The sequence below is a fragment of the Rhinoderma darwinii genome, chromosome 1 (genome assembly GCF_050947455.1).
Source record: "Rhinoderma darwinii isolate aRhiDar2 chromosome 1, aRhiDar2.hap1, whole genome shotgun sequence".
NCBI lineage: Eukaryota > Metazoa > Chordata > Amphibia > Anura > Rhinodermatidae > Rhinoderma > Rhinoderma darwinii.
The window spans coordinates 462,501,954-462,527,479 of NC_134687.1; the positions used below are offsets into that span (position 1 = coordinate 462,501,954).

General features: G+C 43.2%; 1 protein-coding gene across 3 annotated transcripts in view; it reads right to left on the reverse strand.

Annotated features, from left to right (window-relative positions):
• The window catches only part of SFSWAP (splicing factor SWAP), a 140,207-nt gene that overhangs the window by 57,417 nt on the left and 57,264 nt on the right, over window positions 1-25,526 (reverse strand). The gene's annotated exons all lie outside the window — the stretch shown is intronic.

Genomic DNA, 25,526 nt, shown 5'->3' on the forward strand with positions numbered 1-25,526 from the left:
GGTCGCGATTGACTGCGGCATTTAATGTGTTAAAAGGCCGGAATCAAAGTGATCTTAGATTCCGCCCATTTCAGTGAGCTGTCACCCGCTGAGTATGGAGCGAGCTCAGCCTGTGACCGCGCTCCATACTTCCCCTTCACCCTTATCACATACAGTTACGGGATATGTGTTAAGGGGTTAATAGTTTGGAAACTCACATTTCTGATTCAGATTACCGTATCATTGGGGAAAGGAAGTGTTAGGCCCAAGTGATCTCCCCTCTCTCAACAAGGCCTTGGGAGTTTACCGGCTGTGGAGAACGAACAGGACAATTGACACGACAATTACCACTTTATCCACAATAGAGGCACGGGCCTCGAATCAGATGGCGTCTGAGTTGTGCGACCTACCTGCATGGGGTGGTTTGAAGCAGAGGTTGATGGATCATTGAAAGTAGGAACGAGACGAGGGAAATGACCAGTACGTTACTTTTCTTGATCTCGCTCTTAGAATCAGATTCTCACTATGGTAGCCAGGGAAATCAACCCGCCAGTTCTTATTTGATATGGCCTAATAAACCTTCATAGAAGGCCGCAATCAGTTTAGTTGTTCCAGGGTAATTCAGATGCCAGGATACGAAACTTAACAGCGGATTGCCTGACTGAGCACCTTGATTAAAGCAAAGACGAGCCGAAGCAGCAGAAGTACGGTTAGGTTCTTCAAAGACTCTCCGAAAGAAAGCCAGAAAGGCAAAAAACAGGAAGGACTCAACTGGACCATTACTTTTCCATAGGGTGGAGACCCAAGCCTAAGCCACTTCAGCAAGCAAGGACGCTATATAGGCCACTTTAACCCAGTCCAAGTGGAACTGCTGAGAACAAAAGTTAAAAATGTATAGTGCACTGCTTACGGAAGCCACGACAACCCTTAACCCTCATGCACACAAACTTATTTTTGCGGCCGCAATTCACCCGCAAATCTACGGGTGAATTACGGCCCCATTAATTTCAATGGGCCCATGCACAAGACCGTGGTTTCCACGGTCCACGCATTGCCCAAGAGCCTGGACCGCAAAAAGATAGGACGTGTCTTATTACGGACGTATTTTGCGGTTCAGGCTTATAGAAATAAATGCACGCGGCAATGTGTACGGCCCGCGATTTACAGGCGGCCTGTGGATGACACTCCACGGCCGTCCGGGCCGCAAATGACGGCCGTGCACACCAGGCCTTAGGGTCTCCATTGACCCGAGGAGAAGGCAGATGCAGTGATAGTACAGAGATGGCAAGCACATGAGGGGTAGTAACCACAGTTGTCTGCTGGAAAACAGATATTGCGGATGTCGTACAGCTGCAGGTTGCAACGCGTCCAAGCGAGCCAATATCCCCTGGAAAACACACTAGCAATATTCTTGCTGGGCGACTTGATCTGCAAGACAACTGGCACAAGCGTGGACTTTGAAGCCCTTTGGGGATCCATGGCTTGAAGAAACGGTTATCAAGCCACAATAGTTTTGGCATTGGCTAGACTGGAGTGCGGTCTAAGGAATCTCCCCATTTTATATCCTTAAACCCTGCAAAGTGGTATGGTCTTTCCAGGTTGCAGCCCCTAGAATATTCACTAATTGGCGGTGGGTATGCTGTGGCAAGAAACAGGTCAAGTTTGAAATGTAGCCAGGAGTCATAAATGGAATAGCAATTAGGATGCAGTAAGCCAGAGGATGACATAAGACCGTAGTCAGGAGACCGGCTCTGAGTCAATACCAGGAGTAGAATCACAGTAGCAAGACAAAAAAACACAAAATTATGAGAGACTTGTAAGCCAGGTGCAAGGCCAAGGTCAGAAGTCAGGAAAAGTCACTAAAACCAGGAGCAATTAGCCAAGCAAGGATGCACCTTGATCTTCAGGCAAAGTGCCCCAGGGCCTTAGCATTCAGATTCCAGAGCAGAATAGAGCCACGGCCTGACCCAGCAGGGCTGTTGCCAAACACAGAGTCCATCGCTACAGTGGAGGTGGCTAGGCAACCCATGGGGACTCCCCCCGCAGGTAAGGTGAGAAGCCATCAACGATCATTTGTTCCCACGGGTGGTAAACCGCTACCAGAGGCGGTTATTTCATGTGTATGGCCAGCTTAAAAAGTGTACACAGCCATACTTTACACAAAAAATATATTTTCTTACTAAGCCTGGCATTGTATAGGACTGAAAAAAAAAAAACTATATTAAAAATGCTACAACACACTGACTACACTCTTACTACTCTAAGTCGCAACATAAAACTAATAAAAACACTGTCCAAAATTATTCTCAGTTCTAGAAAGTTGTTGTTTTTTTTAATAATAAAGCCGAGGTATAAATCCCACGAACTGCAACACAGTTTTGTAAGAGTAAATTAGTATTAAAATATGTTTTTTCCAATAGAAACACAGATCTATAAAAACATGGCATTTTAAAAACAATATACAGTATGTGAGTAGATCTGCCTGCTGCTATATCAAAGTCAAAACAGATAAAATGGAGCTTAGTTAATTTTCCAGTAAGAATTGGCTCACTTTCCAACTCATCCATCCGTTATTTTCAAGCTGCATACACAATCAATAATAGGCAGGGTATGTTTTAGAGGGTTGTCGCAAGCGTTTCGAACTGCTTTTGTATCAATGATTCTGACGAGGCAGCCGAGGACACGAAAACGCTTTATGAACTTACACACTTGCCAAAACTAAGCCAATTATTGTAAACCTGTTATAGTCTACATTAAAAGCCAACATGAACAGGTTTGGGCTCTGGCAGTGTGCAACTTCAAGATTTATGTCTTATTTTATTGCTGTAGTGTATAAAACTGAAAGAACTAAAAATTTTTGTTACGAGTTTCGAAACTTTTGGAAATGTTATTCATTGCGGACTTGTTTGGTAAATTAAATCAACTAAGGCGTCATTCACACGGCAGGGTTTCCCGGCCGGGTGCCGGCCGTTCATAAATCGGCCGGCACCCGGCTGCATTAGGAATGATAGACCCCTAATGGGGCTATTCACACGACCGATTTTTTGACGGCCGGGATAACCGCCCGTCAAAAAATAGGACATGCTCTATTTTCGCCCGGGTACCCGGCCGCCCGGCTCCCATAGAAGTCTATGGGGCCGGGTAATACCCGGCCATCACCGTAATGTGTCCCGAGTGACGGCCGGGTTTTCCGGCTCTTGCGCTCTATCTCCTCCTCCTCACAGCGCAGAGTGCATGTGAGGAGGAGGAGTTGATGCCATTCTGACGAATGGCATCGCTGTACACGGTGTGGCAGGGCCGGGGTGTACAGCAGGTGGAAGGGAGCGCTGCGCTGGCTCCCTTCTCCTGCTTGTTTTAAAAGCGCCCTGGCCCGGCGACACCTTTGATGCCGCCGCTAGCAGCTGCAGCAGCTGCTGCTGCTACTACTGTAGCGACGCCACTATAGCAGAGCGGGGAGGTATCTCCCCGCTCTGCTATGTGCTAGCCGCACTTTAGCTCCTTGAAGGAGCGGAATCCCCGTGTGTTCGGGGATTCCGCTCCTGGACAGAGCGCTTGATGTCTCTGTCCATATCTGGGCAGTGACATAAGGGGAAACTCCTGAAGCGGAATCCCCGAACACATGGGGATTCCCCTTCAGGAGTTGCCGCTGATTTCACTGTCCGGATCTGCCCGGCCCGGCACGGATGCATAACTTTATGCAAACCGGCCGGGCAGAATGGCCGATTTTACCGGCCGGCACTCGGGCTCGGACGCGACCCGGTCGTGTGAATCCCGCCTAAACCTATTTACATGATTCACAAAATTCCTGTTCTGAAAATACAAACACATGAAGTCGTAGTTCTACAGCTTTACATGCAAACATTAACGAATTGGCGCACCTAGACGGAAATTGTATGTCATTGACTGCCTTGCCTAAAGGTTGCGGACAGCTGGGTTTTTGCTGTAGAAGTTTAATTATCTATACCGAACAAGGCATGTGTAAAAAAAAAAGAAAAAAGGTAGATTTGCTGGGGTTTTCAAATCAGACGCCAAAGAAGTAAAATAGAAACGACAACCTCGTCCTTCAAAAAAAAATAAAAATAAGGCATCACATGACCAAGTCGGAAAAAAAACCCCAAAAAAAACCTGAACAAACAAAATAGGCCAGACCCAAAGGGCTCTGCTTTTCCCTTGCTAATACAGCACAACATAAGAGGATATGCACAGCTCCTTGTAAGGGTATGTGCACACTACCTATTTTCAGACGTATTGGAGGCATTTTACGCCTCGAATTACGCCTGAAAAGACAGCTCCAATACGTCAGGAAACATCTGCCCATTGCCTGCAATGGGTTTTACGATGTTCTGTGCCGACGACCTGTCATTTTACACGACGCTGTCAAAAGACGGCGCGTAAAATTATGCCCGCGTCAAAGAAGTGCAGGACACTTCTTGGGGCGTTTTTATTGACTCCAATGAAGAACAGCTCCAATTACGTCTGTAAAAAAAAAAAAAAAAAAAAAAAAAAAAAAAAAAAAAAGACGCCGCGGAACACGAGTACATGCAAAAACTTCTAAAATTCTTGAGCTGTTTTCGCCTGAAAACAGCTCCGTCATTTCAGACGTATTTTGCGTTGCCGTGTGAACATACCCTTAGGCTGGAGTTCCACGGGGCGTTTTTACTGTAGTTTTGCAATTAATTTCATGTGCTCCTTAAAGAGACTGTCACCGTATTATAAGTGCTCTATCTCCTACATAATCTGATCGCGCTGGAATGTAGATTGCAGCAGTGGTTTTTAGTTTGAAAAACGATCATTTTTGAGCAAGTTATGAGCTAGAATAGATTTATGCTAATGACTCAATGGACAACTGGGCGTTTTATTACTTTTTACCAACTGGGTGTTGTACAGAGGAGTGTATGACGCTGACCAATCAGTGACCAATCAGCATCATACACTTCTCATACAAATCTTGTCCCTGTACACAAGGCCTACAGCTCGGGTCCGTGTGAACGGTTTACTGTCGGATCCACTACATATTTCGAATCGTAGTAGACCGGGATGCCCGTTATCTCCTATTCTATAGGAACACCTGGCTAGTGTCCTGCGAAATAACCCCTCCATAAAAGGAATAACTGTGAGATCACTGCATACTAAACTTGCTTTATATGCCGACGACCTCCTCTTATATGTAACAGAACCTATTGTGACTTTACCATCCATACTTAAGGAATTTGAACGTTTTAGTCAGCTCAGCAACTTCAAAGTTAACTACTCTAAAACTGAAGTCTTAAACGTGTCCCTCAGCCCTGATTCGGTTGAACACTTAAAACAAAACTTCCCATTTAAAACGGCAACAGGAATCCTTAAAGTATTTGGGGATCCACATTTCACAGGATTTGACGGCGTTGTTCCGTCTGAACTACATCTCTCTATTGCATCGTACTTTGAGAGATTTAGAGCAGTACTCCTCGGTTCGCCTTTCCTGGTTTGGCCGGATCAACGCTGTGAAAATGGACATTTTACCTAGATTTCTACATGTATTTCAAACTGTACCGATTCTGGCCACTCAATCCTATTTCCGTCCATTACAGAGAGCCATAAATAAATTTATTAGGGGCTCTCTAAGAAACCTCGGATAAGCATGACGGTGCTCTGCAGACCTAAATCGGAAGGAGGGGGGGGGGGGGGGTTACCGGATTTTAAAAACAATAGCAATTCTCATTAGAAGAGCTGCAGAATGATGATTGGTTTAGATCATTTACTCACAAACAATGGGTTCAACTGGAATTTGAAATTTCACCCTTGCGCCTAACATCTCTTCCGTGGATTGCCAAACAGCACAGAAATACACCCATGCTACCATTGTTAACTCAACAATTTCTGGTGGCCTGGGATAGGGATGCAGTGCCTTCAAAATTAACACATTGTCCTGGTCCTTTCACTCCTTTATTTGACAACCCTGACTTCACACCAGCGATGGGAGCAGAGGAATTTCTTTCCTGGAGTAGACAGGACAATGTTAGATTATCTTCCACACTTGCCGACACTCGTGAGCTTCCCACTATCGTCTCTGCGGGTATCTTGTCCTCACAAAAGATTATCTTGGATGGAATATCTACAGCTTAGAGCATACATTTCCTCTTTCTCAGATTGCGAGGCTCTTACATTAGACAAAACTACATTGGAAACTTTTCTATTGCTACCCTCTATGCCTTCTAAACCTCTATCAACACTACATGCATTCCTTCGTGCTCCCCCAGAGCTTTCGCAGCTTAGATACGTACAGGCGTGGGATCGTGAATTAGGGTTTCATGTACAGGATGAGGATTGGTATAAAAATTTTTTTGCTTACGCATAAACTGCCTTCCGCTTGCTATGCTCAGGAAAATAATTTTAAGATTCTCACCCGATGGTACCGATATCCGGTCTTGCTACACAGAGCCTCTCCCTCCGTGTCTGACCAATGTTGGCGATGCCTTTCTGCTTTGGGAACCATGCTACACATATGGTGGGAAGGTCCCATTTTGGACTAACATATTCGAACTATATAATGTATTGTTTGACTCTAAAATACTTATTGAGCCTGCTGTTGGACTATTGTCCCTTTTGCCAGGTAATTTTTGTTTCAACAATGGGGGCAGTATAATATGACTTTTTGACACCCTTCCAGGGATAGCTACTATGGTAGTGGGCTTATAGTATATTCAGGGGAGTATCTACATGTGTACACACAGTGACATTATTACGTTGTTCATTTTATATTTTGAGGCGTTATGCCTCTAATACTTCTACATTTAGATGGACACATATTTATTGCATATATACAATAACATAATACAGTATAAGCACTTTTTTACAATGTGTGTTGCTGCTGATTAACTCCCCTATTCTAACATTTTCAGACTATGTATCCGGATGTATACCTAATAAATATACATAAACAATATATGGCCATATTATTAATCCCATACTAAATGTTTATTGCTGATAAAATCCTCTGTTTGAAACATTTTCTGACCTGTTGTTCCATTCTAGTTTCGTTCCTGGACGTGATATGTTTTTCCAGGTTGTAAAATGGCCGCCGCGTACTGGAATTCATACTGCGCATGCGCGAAATTAAGATAGCAAATTCTGGCCAAGATGGCTGCCATGCTATCAAATGCGCATGCGCGGGAATAGCCACCCGCGATCTCGCGGGATTTCGCTATGCATTGCAAATAGGAATGATAGTCTCATTACACAGGTGTGCAATTCATTTGTACACATACTGGACAGCTGAGACCTGGAGGAACGAGCCCTGGTTTCGGTTTTCTGCTATTGACAACTTTGAATGTTTTTATTATATACATCTGGGTGAGTCATTAGGTCATTAACACTTTAATGTACCTAGGACTGTCTTTTTTCTGTACCAGTCCCTTATTTATCACTTTGTATATTCACATGTGCACCGGCATTCATATTTATCTTTTAACTCCTTAACGCCGAAGGACGGATATATCCGTCCTCAGCAGCTGCTAGTTCGCGCAGGAGGACGGATATATCCGTCCTGTGATCGCACGGGTACTGAGACTGTACCCACGCGATCAGCGGCAGGAGCACGGCTGTTATACCCAGCCTGGCTCCTGCTGCAACTGCCGGAATCGAAGCGCGCGCCGATTCCGGCAGTTTAACCCATTAAATGCCGCTGTCAATAGTGACAGCGGCATTTAATGTGTTTGACAGAGGGGGGAGCTCCCTCTGTCACCCGATCGGCACCCCCGCAAACAAATCGCGGGTCGCCGTCGGGTTTCCATGACAGCCGGGGGTCTAACAAAGACCCCCAGGTCTGCCTTCAGCATCTGCCTGTTAGGCGATGCCGGAGGCATGACCTAATAGGTTGCCTGTCAGTTTTACACTGACAGGCAATAATGCTTCGGTATGCTAAGTATACCAAAGCATTATATATGCGATCGGCACATCGCATAGTGAAGTCCCCTGGTGGGACTAAAAAAAAAAAAATGTAAAACAGTTAAATAAAGTTTGTGAAAAAAAAAATAATAATTACAGTCAAAATCAAATAAAACTACTTTTCTGGCCCAAAAAGTGGTTTTATTTAGTAAAACAGTCAAAACAAATCACACATACACATATATGGTATCCCCACGTTCGTAACAACTTGACCAATAAAATGAACATATTAATTAAACCGCCGGATGAACGGCGTCCAAAGAAAACGCAAAAAACAACGTCAAAATTCTCTCTTTTCTCCCATTCCCCCCATAAAAAATAAAATAAAAGTTAATCTATAAGTCCTATGTACCCCAAAATAGTACTAATAAAAACTACACATTGTCCCGCAAAAATCAAGCCCACATACGGCCACATCGACGGAAAAATAAAAACGTTACAGCTCTTGGAATGCGGCGATGCAAAAACAAGTAATTTTTTTCGAAAAGGGTTTTTATTGTGCAAACGTCGGAAAAACATATAAAACCTCTACATATTTGGTATCCCTGTAATCGTGCCGACCCATAGAATAAAGTTAACATGTTATTTACGCTGCATAGTAAACGGCGTAAACTTATAACGTGAAAATCAATGCTGGAATAGCTGCTTATTTTCAATTCTCTCCTAAAATAAAGTTAATAAAAGTTAATCAATATGTTATAAGCATCTAAAAATGGTACAATTACAAAATACAACTCGTCCCGCAAAAAACAAGCCCTTATACGGCGATGTCGACGGAATAAAAAAAGAGTTACGACTCTTGGAATGCGACCGTGAAAAAACAAAAAATAATCCTTGGTCATTAACGTGCAAAATGGCCCGGTCATTAAGGGGTTAATATTGTATTTTGTTTTTGTATCATCTATTTTATATTGGATTTTGTCTTAATCACTGTTTAATTTCAATTGGGCTTTGCAAGCCTTTATATACTTATGACTTGATGTGTGTTTTTATGCTTGAAAAAAGTCCAGTTGGACTGAAACGTCGCATGGGTGAATAAATAGCTCTTGCTCTTTTTGGAAGTGCTGCCTCTGTCCATTTTTTGTCTGCTTTTGCCAGGTAATGTCACAGCTCTGAAAAAAGGTATCTTCAGACATTTTCTTACTGCAGCCAGGTGTGCGATTCCTAGACACTGGAAATCTACGGGATGCCCTTCTCTTCGTGAATGGGTAACAGAGCTCAATCATATCATGAGAATGGAGGGCCCCCTGGCAGGGGACAATGGAAAACATGACAGATTCATAACTACCTGGAAGAGTTGGATACTGTTTACAGAGAGATGCTCTCTCCCGTTGGCTGGAAGAACACACTTGAATCTCTTTGGTCAGTAGCGCATCTTGGGTCGCTGCCATCCCTCTTCGCCTTTCACCTGTTCGCTTTCCTTCCTTCCTTCTCCGCTCCCCCTTTCTATTTGCATCTCCATTTTATGATTCATATGCTAATGTAAACTTTTTGATGCCGACATTACATATACTCTACTTGTATTGCATTTGTATTGTATTCAACGGTGTTAATTTGAAATGGTTCAGTTGAACTGCCACTCGTTTTACATGCAATTACATTGCTATTGGAAAACACAATAAACTTTGACCAAGAAAAAAAAAAAAAAGTAGAATACATTTCTGGGCCGTCTGACCGGTTTTCACCGCCATTTGCCATCCGTTTTTCATAGAAGTTTAAAAAACACCAGTGCTCAGATAGTGACGCAATACCACTGTAGATCATGCCACATTGCCCACTGTAGTGCCGGTGGCCACTGTAAATCGTGCCACACATGGTGCCGATGTAAATAGATACTGCCACGCCCCTAGCGCCACCGTAGCTCCCTATGGGAGCGGAATCCCTCTGGCTGTGGATTCCGCTCCTAGAGGAAGCCCCTGATGTCTCGGACTTCATGGGCCAACTCTTAAAAGCAGAATCCCTTGCCTGAGTGTTGGCAGCGCTGTGGCCGGGAGTAGCCCCTTACGTCACTGTCCATATATGGATAGTGACGCCAGGTGCTTGTCCAGTAGCGGAATCCCCGGTCAGAATGTCGGCCTGGGGATTCCGCTCCTAGAGAAAGCCCCCGACGGTGGACAGTGATGTTAGGGGCTCTCTCTAGAAGCGGAATCCCTGGCACAGAGCCACCTGACACCGGGGATTCCACGCCTAGTGGGAGTTTAGGTGGCGCTATCTATAGGCAGAAGGGGGGGGGGGTTCAATGCTATCTTTTACAGCGGGGATGTTAAAACATTGGGGGCTCCCTCTAGGAGGGGAATCCGCAACCAGGGATTTCGCTCCTAGAGGGTGCAAATGTGGCGCTATCTACCGTGGGGGGTATATTCCAAAGCTCTTAAATTCCCGGCAGACATGACTGCAGCGCTGCCCGTTTATACACGTGACAACTGCACTAGGCTTCGGCAGTTGGAGCGTATATAGCCGTATGGCAGTCGTGAAGGGGTTAATATATATCATTTATTCTCAGCATCTGAGGAATTTTATAACAGAAGGGAACTACACTCATTCATTATGGGACAGTTATCTTCGTATCAAAGATGTATTTTGACAATAAATTAACTATAGTATATATCACACAAGTAATCATCACTATTTAAAAAATATATATCGGTGGTCTTCTTTCGTATTCACAACCATCAAAAACCCAAACTGCTGCCGTATCCCCCGATGAGGAGCAGGTCTCCCCCAAGGTATATTATGCAAAAAATGTATAGGGCCATTAAGGCCTTTTCAGGACTGGTCATTAAAAGGGGCTAAGAAAACACATGAAAAGTACTAGAAAACTGCAGTACAATGCGATCAAAACTTTCTGTGGAATCCCAGCCTTAGGCTGGGTACACAAGCTGTGGCCTAAATGCATTTTTTGGTTTTGTTTTGCCATGACTATACAAAAATGCACCATTTTGCTGTGATTTTCATAAATGGAATGAAAACAAAACTACTCACTACTGAATACAAAGCTTATCTCAGACTAGTGTTTTTTTAAGTATTAAGGGAGTACTTACTCCCCCAGCAACAGGACTAGTTCAAAGAAAGTAAAACTAATGAGCAACCTCTACAAAAGACCTCTTTACAAGTACTGACTTCTCTTTTTTACAACAGCGTTCTTTTTTTTTCTTCCAAGTTAAGACTCTCAAGTTCACAAGTTAAAGAAAATTATGCCATGAGTGTTCAAAGTGCTTTTGCTTGCCAGGAGTTAAAGGGGTATTCCGGAACTAAAAAATTACATTTATTTAAATAAAACAATGAAAATGATATAACTTTACAATGTACTTACGTTTCATCAGATGGCTGTAGCGTCGCATATCCTCCTCCGTCACCGCCCCCTTAGTGAAGCAAAATCTGCACTTCCTGTGCAGACCCGTCCATTTAGTCTTCTGCCTTGCTTCCGGTTTCCGGCTTTCACACTGTACGGTTACGTCACAAATGACGTAACCGTACCACGTGCTTCTTTATCTCAGAGCATGCGTGGTTAACACACTCCACCGCGCATGCTCTGTGAAATTATAACCCCTTATAAATTACCGACGGAATACGAAGTTGCGGGAATAACGGCCGTTTCGGCCGTCTTCCCGACAGGTGCAGGAGCTGTGACAGCTGCTGTCTCGTACAGCAGCTGCCGCAGCTCCTACAGCGGGGACCGATCGCTGTGTCCCTGCTGTCTAACCCCTTAAAAGCCGCGTTCAATAGAGATCGCGGCTTTTTAGGGGTTAAGTTACCATCGCCGGCCTGCTACACGATAGCGGCCGGCGATGGTTACTATGGCAACCGGACACCAAACAATGGCGTCCGGCTATGCCATCGACGGAAGCCTAATGGGTCCTGACAAAGTCAGGACCCACTATGCTTGCTGTCAGTGAATTGCTGACAGTTCTAATACACTGCACTACGCATGTAGTGCAGAGTATTAGAATAGCGATCAGGGCCTCCTGCCCTCAAGTCCCCTTGTGGGACAAAGTAATAAAGTTAAAAAAAAAAAAGATGTGTAAAAATAAGAAAATAAAAGTTAAAAAAAAATCCTCTTTTTTTCCCTGATCAGTCCTTTTTTATTAATAAAAATATATAAATAAATAAAATATACATAATTGGTATCGCCGCGTCCGTAACGGCCTGAACTACAAAATTATTTCGTTATTTATCCCGCGCGGTGAACGCCGTAAAAGAAAATAATAATAAACCGTACCAAAATCACAATTGTTTGGTCACTTCACCTCCCAAAAAATGTATTAAAAAGAGATCAAAAAGTCGCATGTACGGAAAAATGGTACTGATCGAAACTACAGTTCGTTACGCAAAAAATAAGTCCTCGCACGGCTTTATTGATGGAAAAATAATAAAGTTCTGGCTCTTAGAATATGGCAACACAAAAAGTGAATGATTGTTTACAAAACGTATTTTATTGTGCAAACGCCATAAGACATAAAAGAACTATAAACATCTGGTGTCACCGTAAGGCCGAGTTTACACGAGCGTGTGCATTTTGTGCAAGCAAAAGGCGTGCGCAAAAGGCAATTAACAGCTCCGCGTGTCAGCCCTTTATGATGCGCGGCTGCCTGGTTTTCGCGCAGCCACCATCATTATGACACTCCGTTTGGATGTTTGTAAACAGAAAAGAACGTGGTGCTTTTCTGTTTTCATTCATCCTTTACAGTGCTGTTGCGCGAATCACGCGCGTCCCACGGAAGTGCTTCTGTGCGACATGCGTGGTTTTCACACACCCATTGACTTCAATGGGTGCGTGATGTGCGAACAGCGCACAAATATAGGACGTCGTGCGTTTCACGCAGCGGACATACGCTGCGTGAAAATCACGCCCACCTGGCTGCACGGCCCCATAGACTAACATAGGTCCCTGCGACGCGCGTTGCACGGATGTATAACACGCTCGTGTAAATGAGCCCTAATCGTATCGCCCCGCAGAATAAAGTGAATATGTCATTTATAGCGCAGGGTGAACGCTGTAACAAAAATAGAATAAAAAAACAATAGTAGAATTGCTGTTTTTTTAGTCACCACGCCACCTAAAAATAGAATAAAAACTGATCAAAAAGCCGCATGCACCCCAAGAAAACTACAATGAATTCCTCAAGGGGTCTAGTTTCCAAAATGGGGGCACCTTTTGGGGGTTTCCACTGTTTTGGTACCAGAAGACCTCTTCAAACCGTTTAACCCCTTAATGACCGGGCCATTTTGCACGTTAATGACCAAGGATTATTTTTGTTTTTTTCACGGTCACATTCCAAGAGTCGTAACTTTTTTTTTATTCCGTCGACATAGCCGTATAATGGCTTGTTTTTTGCGGGACGAGTTTTATAATGTAATTCCACCATTTTTAGATGCTTTTAATATATTGATTAACTTTTATTAACTTTATTTTAGGAGAGAATTGAAAATAAGCAGCTATTCCAGCATTGATTTTCACGTTAGAAATTTACGCCGTTTACTATGCAGCGTAAATAACATGTTAACTTTATTCGATGGCTCGGCACGGTTACGGGGATACCAAATATGTAAAGGTTTTATGTTTTCCTACGTTTGCACAATAAAAACCCTTTTAGAAAAAAATTACTTGTTTTTGCATCGCCGCATTCCAAGAGCCGTAACGGTTTTATTTTTCCGTCTATGTGGCTGTACGTGGGCTTGATTTTTGCGGGACAATGTGTAGTTTTCATTAGTACTATTTTGGGGTACATAGGACTTAGATTAATTTTTAATGGTGGGAATGGGAGAAAAGAGCGAATTTTGCCGTTGTTTTTTTGGACGCCGTTCATCCAGCGGTTTAATTAATGTGTTAATTTTATTGTTCAAGTGGTTACCATATATGTGTATGTGTTATTTGTTTTGACACTTTTACTTTCAAAAAACAACTTTTTGGGCAAAAAAAATAGTTTTATTTGATTTTCACTGTAATTTTTTTTTTGTTTTTTCACCAACTTTATTTAACGGATTTACATTTTTTTTTTAGTCCCACCATGGGACTTCACTATGCGATGTGCCGATCGCATATATAATGCTTTGGTATACTTCGTATACCAAAGCATTATTGCCTGTCAGTATAAAACAGAGGGAGCTCCCTCCCTCTGTCAAACACATTAGATGCCGCTGTCACTATTGACAGCGGCATTTAATGGGTTAAATTGCCGGAATCGGAGCGCGCTTCGATTCCGGCAGTTGCAGCAAGAGCCAGGCTGTGTATAACAACCGTGCTCCTGCCGCTGATCGCGTGGGTACACTGGCAGTACCCGCGCCATCACAGGACGGATATATCCCTCCTCCTGCGCGAACTAGCAGCTGCAGAGCACTGATATATCCGCCCTTCGGCGTTAAGAGGTTAAAAACGCAGATATCCAGTGATTTCAGCTTGTGCTATCAGTAATAGAATGAGAGCACGAAAATGAAGACTGAGATTGCAGAAGTTAGTAGAGCTGGGTGTAGTAGGCGGAGCAAGTGCACTGCTGCATGCACATTGCATGCTGGGACTAGAGCAGTGCATGCAGGGAGGAGAAACACAGGAAGAGAAGAGGAATGAACTTACTGAGCAAAACAAACCTCTCAAGGTAAACAATAGGGAGTAGTGTTACTAAAACCATTTATTATCAAGAAAAAGCTAGTGAGAGTGCACTAATATATTAATAGAGGAACATTGCATTGATTTAAAAAAAAAAAAAAAGGATTGGAAAACCCCTTTAATTGATGGGCAAATTGCACAACACAAACAGCATGAAGCTTCCCCTCAGGTGAACAACAGACTACAGTCACAAAGTATTCAGCGGTCCTCCTTGTATTCAGTAAGCTAAAGTAATGAGGGAGAAGAAAAAAAAAAAAAAAAATCATGGAAGAAAAAAATCATGGACTTTGATATTTTTTTGGTCACCTTCTACAAGATCTATACAAAGAAAGGAAACCAACAATGAGTCAGCAGTAACTATTAAAGGGGGTTGCCCATCAGGGACATTTATGGCATTTCCACAGTATGTGCCATAAATGTCAGATAGATGTGGGTTCCACCACTGGGACCCGCACCTATCTCTAGAACAGGGCCCCCTAAACCCCGTTCTACCTTTCTCTGTTCCCGCTGCCTCCTGGCCACTTCGTGGTTTGACCATGTAATCAGGAAAACAGCGTTGATCGCTGAGCTACACGGTTTCCATGACCCCCTTAGAAGAGAATGGCAGTAACGGAAGCAGCGTAGCATGCGAGCTACGCTGTTTCCGTAACCGACGTAAATGTCCATGACAGGCAAACCCCTTTAATTGTTACGGCTGACTTGTTGGTTTCCTTTCTTTGTTTTTTTTTGTTATCTTCCAGAAGATCTATACAAAGTCCATGATTTTTTTCTTCTCCCTCATTACATTAGCAAGCTACTCTGTTTTCGTAATTTCCAGCTATGTAATCAGTAAGTGCCCCAGGAGGCAGCGGGAACAGAGAAAGGTAGAACAGGGTTTAAGGGGCCCTGTTCTAGAGATAGGTGCAGGTCCCCGAGGTGGGACCCACATCTATCCGACATTTTAGGCATATCCTGTGGATATGCCATAAGGGTCCCGGATAAGCAAACTCTCTTTAAATACATTTGAACACATAAAAAAGCAAACAGTTAATGCAGAGCACTTCTTGTAAGTGAAGGGGAAATACTGATCTACGCAAAGCCTAGAAAACACCTCTATTTACAAGAATGATAAAAAACAAACCTATTTTATACATCAGTATACTGTTGATATGGTTAAAGTGAATGAAAGCAGAATTATATCACTGTGCACTGTTGAACCAGAAACCGCTCTATTCTGCTTCTCCCTTTGTCCCACATCTGAAGCTTTGGGGTAAAGTAAGAACAATAAAATACCCCACAAGTTATTGTGCATTTTTGTTTTTTTAAAGAAAAGGTGTATGTGATACATGAGTAAAAATAATGATGGAAAAGGGAATGGGGAGGAAACCTCCAGCTCACCAGTCAAAACACTCCAGTGTTTGTAATCGCCCGGATCGACCGCGACGGCACACGGCAGCAATAGAAGAAAAAACCAGAGGAGATCCAGCGATGAAGATGTAAATAGGAAAAACTAGGTTTCCATTTTATTTAAATACAAGAGCAATGCTAGAAAAACACCAGGAGGAAAGGACAAGGTGGTGATATGCGGCAATAGATAGCCTACGCGTTTCAGGCACTGGCTGTGCCCTTAATCATGGCTAAGTCGAGACTTAGCCATGATTAAGGGCACAGCCAGTGCCTGAAACGCGTAGGCTATCTATTGCCGCATATCACCACCTTGTCCTTTCCTCCTGGTGTTTTTCTAGCATTGCTCTTGTATTTAAATAAAATGGAAACCTAGTTTTTCCTATTTACATCTTCATCGCTGGATCTCCTCTGGTTTTTTCTTGTATGTGATACAGTATGGAACAGTATATTAGCGATACTGCCCCACTGTAGATGGCACCACCACCCCCCCCCCTTGCCAATCGCATCACCACCCCTTCCCTTGTAGTTTGAACCCCCCCCCATGACAATCGCATCACCCCCCCCCCCCTCTTGTAGATCGCACAGTAGCTCACACTAGGAGCTGAATCCCTGGCCAAAGCGTCGGAAACCTCTGGCCGGGTATTCAGCTCCTAGTGGCAGCTACAGTGGCGCGATCTACAAGGGAGTGAGGGTTGTGCTGTGATCTATGTAGGCGACATGTGGGCACTGTGCCACGAGGATTAATGAGAATTTGGAGACACTGATGAAAAATGTGCATTAAAAATTGACAGTTTTTAATGGCTTTTTTATTTTACGGTCGTGTTAATCCTTCCTTAACCCCTTAACGCTCCAGGACATACTATTATGTCATGGTAAGTGCATCGTTCGCGCTCCATGACATAATAGTATGTCATGGAGTAAACACGGCGCCGTTCGCGCGGGGCGCGTTCATGAGCTGTGATAGCTGCTGTTTCCGACAGCAGACTATCACTGCTCAATGTGCCGGGACCGATTGCGGAGCTCCCCCGCCGATTAACCCCTCAGAAGCCGTGTTCAATAGCGATCGCGGCTTCTTAGGGGTTAATCCGCCATCGCCGGCCTGCTACACGATAGCGGCCGGCGATGGTGACTATGGCAACCGGACACCAAACAATGGTGTCCGGCTATGCCATAGACGGAAGCCTAGTGGGTCCTGACAACGTCAGGACCCACTATGCTTGCTGTCAGTGAGTAGCTGACAGTTCTAATACACTGCACTACGCATGTAGTGCAGTGTATTAGAATAGCGATCAGAGCCTCCTGCCCTCAAGTCCCCTAGTGGGACAAAGTAATAAAGTAAAAAAAAAAGTTAAAAAAAGTTGTGTAAAAATAAGAAAATAAAAGTTTTAAAAGTATTAAAAGTAAAAATCCCCCTTTTTCCCTTGTCATTTATTATTAATAAAAATATATAAACAAATAAACTATACATAATTGGTATCGCCGCGTCCGTAACGGCCTGAACTACAAAATTATTTTGTTATTTATCCAGCGCGGTGAACGCCGTAAAAAAAATAAATAATAAACCGTACCACAATAACAATTGTTTGGTCACTTCACCTCCCAAAAAATGGAATAAAAAGAGATCAAAAAGTCGCATGTACCGAAAAATGGTCCTGATCGAAACTACAGTTCGTTACGCAAAAAATAAGTCCTCGCACGGCTTTATTGATTGAAAAATAAAAACGTTATGGCTCTTAGAATAAGGTAACACAAAAAGTGAATGATTGTTTACAAAACGTATTTTATTGTGCAAACGCCATAAGACATAAAAAACCTATAAACATCTGGTATCGACGTAATCGTATCGCCCCGCAGAATAAAGTGAATATGTCATTTATAGCGCACGGTGCACGCAGTAAAAAAAATAGAATAAAAAAACAATAGTAGAATTGCTGTTTATTAGTCACCACGCCACCTAAAAATAGAATAAAAACTGATCAAAAAGCCGCATGCACCCCAAGAAAACTACAATGGATTCCTCAAGGGGTCTAGTTTCCAAATTGGGGTCACTTTTGGGGGTTTCCAATGTTTTGGCACCACAAGACCTCTTCAAACCGGACATTGTGCCTAATAAAAAAAAGAGGGCTCAAAATCCACTAGGTGCGCCTTTGCTTCGGAGGCCGGTGCTTCAGTCCATTACCGCCCGAGGGCCACATGTGGGATATTTCTCAAAACTGAAGAATCTGGGCAATAAGTATTAAGTTGCGTTTCTCTGATAAATCCTTTTGTGTTATAAAAAAAATGGTATAAAGAGGATTTTCTGACAAAAAAAAAAAGTAAATTTCACCTCTACTTTGCTCTAAATTTCTGTGAAACACCTAAAGGGTTCATAAACTTTCTAAATGCTGTTGGGAATACTTTGAGGGGTCTAGTTTCTAAAATGGGGTGTTTGATAGGGGTTTCTAATATATGGGCCCCTCAAAGCAACTTCAGAACTGAACTGGAACCTAAAAAAATAAATAAATGAGGCAATACTTCGCTTCTCACATTATACTGATAATGAGCCGTGCCCACCCCGAGATGACCCCAGTTTTGACCGTTTGTATAAACGGAGACCCCTATTAGACCATTTCAGTGCCCGGTTTTCCCAAGCATACACCCCCGAGAAGTGTATTTCTATTGAGGAGTCCCTGGTACATTTTAAAGGGAGGGTTCAATTCCGCCAGTACCTGCCGGGTAAGAGGGCAAGGTATGGCGTGAAGATGTATAAGCTGTGAGAGTGCATCAGGGTATACCTACAGGTTTAGGATATATAAAGGAAAGGCCACCCCCAAACCAGACTGCATCCTGGACTACAATAGGTACATGGGAGGGATGGACTTGTCAAATCAAGTCCTGAAGCCCTACAGCGCCATGCGGTGTGGTATAAGAAGCTGGCCGGGCACATCATACAGATGGCTTTGTACAATGCGTACGTGCTACGTCGATGTGCAGGCCAGACGGGAACTTTCCTGGAATTTCAAGATCTAATCTGTAGGGACCAGGAAGGGGGGCACCCAGTACTTCTGGAAGCGAGGCCACACGCATCGTACCAGGGCAACACTTTCCAGGAGAAGTTCCCCAAACCGGTGGAAAGGGAAAGTCAAAAGAGGTGCAGAGTCTGCTATAAGAGGGGGATAAGGAAGAACACAATATACCAATGTGACACGTGTCCCGAAAAACCAGAGCTCTGTATGAAAGATTGTTTTAAAATGTATCATACATCCCTTGATTTTTAATTTACCCTGATGCACTCCGCACAGCTTACCCCCCTCATCTTTCCCTTCTGAGCCCTGCCGTATGCCCAGGCAGCTGATAACAGCCGCATGTAGGGTATTGCCGTACCCAGGAGAACCCACATTACAATTTAAGGGGTGTATATGTCCGGTGGCGCATGCTGGGCACAATATATTGGACACTGAAATGGCATATATATATATATATATAAAATTGCAAATCTCACACTGCACCATCTGCTGCGCATTATCTTTTACACAGTACCTGTGGGGTCAAAATGCTCACTACACCTCTAGATGAATGTCTTAAGGGGTGTAGTTTTTAAAATGGGGTCACTTCTCGGGGGTTTCAACTGTACTGGTACCTCAGGGGCTTCTGCATACATGACTTAGCACCAGAAAAGCTCCAGTAGGCCAAATGGTGGTCCTTTCCTTCTGAGCCCTCCCATGGGCCCAAAGGGCAGTTTATCACCACAAATGGGGTATTGCCGCACTAAGGACAAATTGGGCAACAAAATGGGGTATGTTGTTCCTTGTGAAAATAAGAAATTTTGATCAAAAATGACATCTTATTGGAAAAAATATCATTTTTTTCATTTCACAGCCCAATTCAAATAGGTGCTGTGAAAAAACTGTGCTGTCAAAATGATAACAAAAACCATAAATGAATTCCTTGAGGGGTGTAGTTTCCAAAATGGGGTCACTTCTGGTAAGTTTCCATTGCTTTGATACCTCTGGGGCTCTGCAAATGCGACATGGCACCCGAAAACCAATCCAGCAAAATCTGGACTCCAACAAACACATAGCGCTCCTTTCCGTCTGAGCCCTCCCATGGGCCCAAACGGCAGTTTATCACCACAAATGGGGTATTGCCGCACTAAGGACAAATTGGGCAACAAAATGGGGTATGTTGTTCCCTGTGAAAATAAGAAATTTTGATAAAAAATGACATCTTATTGGAAAAAATATCATTTTTTTCATTTCACAGCCCAATTCAAATAGGTGCTGTGAAAAAACTGTGCGGTCAAAATGATAACAAAAACCATAAATGAATTCCTTGAGGGGTGTAATTTCCAAAATGGGGTCACTTCTGGTGGGTTTCCATTGTTTTGATACCTCAACACCTCTTCAAACCTGGCATGCTGCCTAAAATATATTCTAATAAAAAAAGAGGCCTCAAAATGCACTAGGTGCTTCTTTGCTTCTGGGGCTTGTGTTTTAGTCCACGAGAACACTAGAGCCACATGTGGGACATTTCTAAAAACTGCAGAATCTGGACAATACATATTTAGTAGTATTTCTCTGGTAAAACCTTCTCTGTTACAGAATTTTTTTTAATAAAAATGAAATTCAGCAGAAAAAATGAAATTTGCAAATTTCATTTCCACTTTGCTTTAATTCCTGTGAAATGCCTGAAGGGTTAAAAAACTTTCTAAATGCTGTTTTGAATACTTTGAGGGGTCTAGTTTTTAAAATGGGGTGTTTTATGGGGGTTTCTGATACATAGGCCCCTCAAATACACTTCATAACTGAACTGGTACCTTCAAAAAAAGGCTTTTGAAATTTTCTTAAGAATATGAGAAATTGCTGTTTATGTTCTAAGCCTTGTAACGTCCAAGAAAAATAAAATAATGTTCAAAAAACGATGCCGATCTAAAGTAGACATATGGGAAATGTGAACTAGTAACTATTTTGGGTGGTATAACTGTCTGTTTTTCAAGCAGATGCATTTAAATTCAGAAAAATGCTATTTTTTGTAAATTTTCTCTAAATTTTGAAATTTTTCACAAATAAAGACTGAATATATCGACCAAATTTTACCACGAACATGAAGCCCAAAGTGTCACGAGAAAACAATCTCAAAATCGCTTGGGTAGGTTTAAGCATTCCGACGTTATTACCACATAAAGTGAAATATGTCAGATTTGAAAAATGGGCTCTGAGCCTTAAGGCCCAAACTAGGCTGCGTCCTTAAGGGGTTAAAGTGTAACTAAACGTTCTACAAACTTCTGACATGTCATAGTGACATGGTCAGAAGTTTGGATTGGTGGGGTCCAAGCACTGAGACCCCCACCAATCGCTAGAACGAAGCAGCTGAAGCGTTCGTGTGAGGGCTCAGCCGCTTCGTGTGTGTTCGGCTTTTTCCGGAAATAAATGTATCGGTGTACGGACTCAATAGAAAGTCTATGAGCCCGTACTCCGATACATCGGCTTTCCGGAAAAAGCCAAACAGACACGAAGCGGCTGAGCCCTCACACGAACGCTTCAGCTGCTTCGTTCTAGCGATTGGTGGGGGGGGGGTCTCAGTGCTCGGACCCCCACCAATACAAACTTCTGACACGTCACTATGACATGTCAGAAGTTTCTCGAACATTTAGCTACACTTTAAAGGGAACCGGTCACCAGCATTTCACCTATTGAGATTTACTTATCCCTCACTGGCCGCTGCTATAAAAAAGTTAATTGCTGTTATCCCCTCTCCGAAACTCCTCCTCCGACTGTAAATAACGGTCTGCAAACATTTCACGACTTTTATCGTAAAATCTGATGTCCCTTTGTGCGCACACACAAGAGGACATCAAGTGCGGGATTTTGTGTGCTGGGGGAGGCGGCGAGCGGTCAATCTAAAGTAAGGAGGCGGGGTAACCCGGAAAGACTTGAGGTATGAAGATATGACTTTTCAAACGAAGATATGACTCTTATTCTCATTAGCATACGGTGTGGTAACACTAAAAAACTGAATACTAAAGCTACAGAGCCGACTAAGAAGACAATTCTAGGTTATATAGAAATGATTTTTCACCCTCTACCACCAGGTATTGCTGGTTTAACAGGTGAAATGCGGATGACAGGTTCCCTTTCATGTCTAGGATGCCAGTAATCCCGTTCACATGTACCGTAATCAGGCTGGGAAATCCGACAGAGACACGGACCAATCACGGTCATGTGAATCCGGCCTTCATGTCATTTATTAAAACCCCATGGTGGAACCGATACTGCACATTGTCCTGCTCATACTTCAGACATTATAATGTAATCTCGCTCCAGAGTGCCCGCTCGGCACTAGCGGAGAAAAAAGAAAAAAAAACTGAAAAGAAAGTGGAGATTCAAAAAAAAAATAAATCTAGATTTTTTTTAAATCGCCCAGCCCTAACCAATGTATACGTTTCTATTTGTATTTAAGTGAATGGCGACATATGCATTCTCAAACACTACGTTTGCATACGTAGAACGTATACGTGTCACCATATATGGGAAATCTTGACTTAAGTTTGATTTAGCTCAAGAACAAAATAAAAAGTATACGTTTTTAGAAGAACGGACAAACGTAAAACGTCTACAATGTATACTACAAAAAAAAACTTAAGTGTATGTTACAAAAGCATACATTTTTTAACTTTAAAAATGTATACGTCGTCGTATACCACAAACGTGTGCACAAAACGAGATGTGTACTTAGCCTTAGGCTTCATGCACACTACAGGCACGGACGGCCGCGGGCAGCTGGCAGTTTTTACAGGCCGTGCTCCCATTATAAAGTATAGGCGCATGGTCCTTAAAATAAAATAAAAAAAATAGGACATGTCCTATTTTTTCGGCATGTTACTATGGCACGGACACCCTCGCGTAGACATATGGGAAGGTGTCCGTCTGCCATAGAAATGAATGAGCCGTAATTACGGGCGATTTTACGGTCGTGTGCATGGGGCCATAGACTGCTGCTCCTAGGTGTTTGGGCTTCCTCTTCGATTGTGCTAATGAAATCATAAACATTATTAGCAGAGATTAATTAAATAGAATGAGCATGCACTCTGATTTGCATCAATGTGCATGCTATTAATCTATTTACTGCTTGACATTTCATAATAAACCATGATAGCCATATTAGACAGAAAGGTCTCTGCTGTGTGCACAGTGAAGCAGTACAAAGGATTTAATATCAACGGCGGTGACAGTACGATCACTCAAACCCAAAGAGGAAAAACAAAGTATCTGGGTAGAAGGGGAAAAAAAAAAAAAGGTGTAATCGCCACTTCAACATAAATGGCAACTATTAAAGAGCATTTCCTCTTAAAATAAAACAATTGCAATAGGTACTCGAGTTTAGCTTTTGTTAAAAATTCGATCAAAGGGTTTTCCGGTTCTATGTAAATAATGCTTAGAGGTAGTCTGCTAAAACTGCTGACCGCACTAGATGGAAGCCCTGGAAAGCTATTTAAACATGCTTATGTGTAGGGTTTCAGAAGCTGCATGAGTGAGAAACTGAAGTTTTTATCCGGCATGCACCACATTCATTCCAATGGGGCCCATGCACACAACCGTGGTTTCCACGGTCCGTGCATGGCCCAGGCGCCCGGACCGCAGAAACAACGTCCAGGCCCATAGCAAATAATGGCCGCGGCCATGTGCATGGCCCACGATTTGCAGATGACACTCCGCCCCCGGCCGACCCGAAAATCACAGCCGTGCACATGGCTACAGTCGTGTGCCGGATTAAAACTTTTCCTTTTCAATCATGCAGCTACTAAAACCTTATATAAAATGTATGTTTAAATGGTCACTAAATTTTCAACAAACTTTGCATAATTCACTAGTTCAATCAAATAAAGAAAATATGTAATACATCTTCCTTTTTCTCCACTAATCAGGATCCTCCCCCTTCCCTCACAACTGTTCACTCACTGCTAAATCAGTCTCCTCAAGACAATGGCCGACTATCAGCTCACTGAAGGACCAGGTTACAGCTGCCCATAGAATATAGGGAGAGGGGAGATGCACAGAAGCTGCAGCAACTTCTAGTAAGTGTGAGGGTATGTTCACACTACTTATTTTCAAATCTTGCTGAAAAGTCTCTGCGTCTTAGAATCGGCAGCGCCGGGCCCCCTGACCTCTTCTTACTTAACCCCTTCCCGACCCATGACGTGCCGGCACATCATGGGGAGAGGATGATGTTTGTAGCCGAGCAGGCTCACTCGCTGAGCCCGCTCCATACACCGCAGGTGTCAGCTGTGTTTTACAGCTGACACGCTGCTCTGACGGCCAGGATCATCAATCTCGCTGTTCCTGGCCGTTTAACTAGTTAAACGCCGTGATCAATAGCGACCGTGGCATTTAGAGGGGTCTTCCCATGAAGGACATATATGACATATCCATAGGACATATCATAAATGTTAGATTCGGGTCCCACCTCTGGGACCCGCACCTATCTCTAGAACAGGCCCCCCTAAACCCTGCTCTATCTTACTCAGCTCTGTGGTCTCCGGGCCACTTCCTGGTTAGGTGGTCGGGTGTTCCGGAAACAGCCAAGTACTCTCTGAGCTACGCCGTTTCTGTAACTCCCATAGAAGTGAATGGGAGTTACGGAAACAGCGTAGCACCGCGAGCTACGCTGTTTCCGGAACTCCGTAGCTACAAAAACAGCATACATGGTCGAGTTACGGAAAGCGCGGAACTCTCTGAGCTACGCCGTTTCCGTAACCCCCATAGAACTGAATAGTAGTTACGGAAACAGCGTAGCATGCGGCTTCTGTAACTGCCATTCACTGCTTTCCACGGCTTCTATCTAGCGCGGTCAGCTGTTTTGCAGGGTCAAAGCTGCTGACAGACTGTTTAATCACTGCATCGTGCTGGGAACATCAGGATGAAGACAGATTTATATGTGCGATTTCCTACCTTTTTATTGTATTTTACTTGCAAACTTTAATAAAATGAATTGATCTTTATTACATACAAATTGTCCCGTGCACAAATATTCTAGGTATTAGTTTGTCTAATAGGTGCATGATGCACAAATCAGTATTTTTTGCAATACACCTATAAAAAACACAGGGCTCAAAAACAAAGTTGTAGTAGCAGATTGTGTTAACATTTCATTTTAGGAGAATTTTAGTCTATATTTTTGTATCTACCCTGTGCTAGTCACTGCACTGGTTGCCCATTCCTTTTAGAATTAAATTCAAAATGATAACTTACGTCCACAAAGCTCTCAAACGTGCTGCACGTCCTACCCGTGCACTATCTGCTGCCAACTATCCTTGATGAACATCCTCCATAATACAGAACTAGCACTTACTAGTCTACTATGCTTTTTAATGCAAAGGTATCCTGCAACAACAAAAAACTACACACACACTGCACATTTTTACACTGGGGTCTTTGGGTGAGATATGCAACTGTATAGCATACAATAGGTTGGGGGTTTACTTTAAGTGCATGTGTCGTGAGATTTCCAAATGTAAAGAAACAACGCAATGTGAACAGAGCCAAAGTTGAGTTCTGTGAACTTAGATATGATCATTTACAGGTGGGTCCTGGTGTCACAGACACGCCGACACTGGACCTGTCAGTTCCGCGGCACTTACGGATTCAGTGTAAAA